Source organism: Penaeus vannamei, chromosome 16 (genome assembly GCF_042767895.1).
Source record: "Penaeus vannamei isolate JL-2024 chromosome 16, ASM4276789v1, whole genome shotgun sequence".
In the NCBI taxonomy this organism is placed as follows: Eukaryota; Metazoa; Arthropoda; class Malacostraca; order Decapoda; family Penaeidae; genus Penaeus; species Penaeus vannamei.
In genome coordinates, this window is record NC_091564.1 from 34,844,270 (window position 1) to 34,846,769 (window position 2,500).

The 2,500-nt window shown below is 46.5% G+C and overlaps 1 protein-coding gene across 2 annotated transcripts in view; it reads right to left on the bottom strand.

Annotated features, from left to right (window-relative positions):
* Window positions 1–2,500, bottom strand: part of LOC113802440 (multiple inositol polyphosphate phosphatase 1) — a 20,609-nt gene that overhangs the window by 7,567 nt on the left and 10,542 nt on the right. The window lies entirely within an intron of this gene.

Sequence of the window (2,500 nt, forward strand, 5' to 3'; positions counted from 1 at the left end):
TAAAATGTCTTTAAGATGAAGATTCAATATGATAAACAGGACTGACTTATACATCTTCTATGAAGAACATGGAATTAGAAAGTTAAAAAAAAAAAAAAAAAAAAAAAAAAAAAAAGGTTTTGGGGGGTGCTTCATGCCAAGGTGATGTAATGCGATGGTGTGGTAGCCTAGACAGTGTTAAGTGCTATGTAGCAAGTAAGGCGGGCTGTGGGTCCCTCTGGATTGGCGATCACTGGGACTCGGACTGGGAACTGGCGTTACTCGTTCCATCCGTGTCCCAGTGGCCGCCAACCTGGCGTGAGGCTTGTGAGGCAAAGCCCGCGGGATCCCCACAGGTCTGGAGTTGAGGTGGCTGCTCTTTCGGAGGTGAGAAGACCTAGCAGCGGCACAATCAGTAATACACTTATTACTAGTCGGGCAGTGATGATAACCATCTTCAAGAGGTAGCCATAACTAGCTCCAGCAGCCTTCAGCCCCTGGTAGTAGAGGCTACTTTGGCTGATGAGTGTATAATGGTATTGAGACTGAAGACTGCATGTAGCTTCATGTCTCACCGCTGTATATGCTTCTACAGATGTTTGTAAATTTGACGTAAATGAGATGCTTTACGCCAAACTTGCATCTGTGATGGACAGTTGTTCTCGGGGAAATACCTGTATTGTTCTGGGAAACTTCACTGTGGTATCTGGCTGCGATCAAGCTGGCTATGAGATGCCTATCGGTCTTCATGGCTCAGAAGCTGGTGCCAACAGTCTCCTTTTTACAAAAAATCATGGATTTCTGGCTTTTGGTACCAGCGCTCTAACCCGCATCATTGGATAGGGTACAGCGATGCAGTAATGCAGTCAATGAGATCGACCACATCCTCGTTAGCACGTGTTAGAGGATCCTCCAGAACAGCAGGGTGCATTGGATCATAGATTAATTGCTCATAGATTAATTGTGGCTACCCTCCGCGTCCACTTCAAAAATCCCCAATCTCCCAAGGGTTTTTCATGTAGGCAGCTTGAAGAAGGGAGGTTTTGCTGAGGCAATCTCTGGTCGTTTTGTACCGATCGGCGACATGGTGGAACTCTGTACTTCTGTAGGACACTTTCAAGCGTGAAAGGCTTGATGCAGCTCAAGAATTGATCTGCTCAGAAAGTAGTCAGATAATCTCAGATCCTGATGAAGTGCAGGAGCGTTGGGCTGAGTATTGTGAGCAGTTGTACCTGGACCCACCCATCAATGAGGATCCCCCCACTCTAACTGAAGTTAGAGGGGAATTTCCCAGCTGAAGGCAGTTGAACTGTTAAAGGTTGGTGGTGAACCTATGGCATAGGCTTTGCATGCTGTTCTGGCTGCCACCTGGAAATCTGGTATCATTCCTCCTTGACCTGTTGAGGAGTGTGGTCATCCCTTTCTGGAAGGGGAAAGGGAATCGATGGACCTGCAGCAATCATCGAGGCATTACTCTTCTAAGTATACTAAGTAAGGTTCTCATTCACATCTTTCTGAGATGTATCAGAGACCACCTGGTGAGACACCAGAGGCCGGAGCAATCTGGATTCACTCCTGTTAAGTCCACAATATCCTGGTGTTTGGAGTCATTGTAGAGCGCTGTCATGAGCTCGGTCATAGGCTGTTTACATCTTACTTGACCTCAAGAAGGCGTTCGATGTGGTGCATCGGGAATCACTTCGGGAGATCCTGATATTGAGATGAATTACAACAAGGATTACTGAATTAATAGCAAGCCTGTATATTGTTACTGAAAGTGCTGTAAAGTGTGGGGGGAGCTTGCCCAATTTTTTTCCTGCTGGTTCAGGAGTGAGGCAAGGCTGTGACCTTATACCAATAATTTTCAACACTTGTATAGACTGGATACTGGGCAGAGCTACTGTCCAAACTCATTGTGGAGCAACACTGGGCAATATCAAGGTTACTGATCTTGACTTTGCTGACGATGTGGCTAATCTATCTGGTTCTTTGGAAAGCCTAGTCGTGGCTGTAAATGCATTTAACAGTGAAGCGAAGCACCTGGGTCTAGAGATTTCCTGGACCAAGACTAAAATCCAGGACTTTGGGGGCCTGCTAGGAGAACCTGTTTGATCGGTACATGCCTGCAGCGACGACAGTGATGTCACAGAGAGCTTTACATACCTTGGTAGTGTAGTTCATAACTCTGGGCTATCAGACCAGGAAAACAGTAGACGGATTGGCCTGGCAACAGGGTCATGAACTCTCGCGGCAAGAGTATTTGAAGATGTAGGTACTTGCAAAGAAGGACCAAGCTACGTGTCTTCGAAGCCCTGACACTGCCTGTTTAACTATATGGTATTGGAAGCTGGAGGCTAAGCAGTACCCTGGAATCTTGTCTCGATGCATAATGCCCAGGTTTCACTACCGCATAGCGAAATTGGCATTATCAGAGCCTACACAGGTATTGGATTCTCCAAATACTCTTGTCAAGAGACTTCATGACCCTTGCTGCCAGGCCAATCCGTCTGCTGACTTCCTA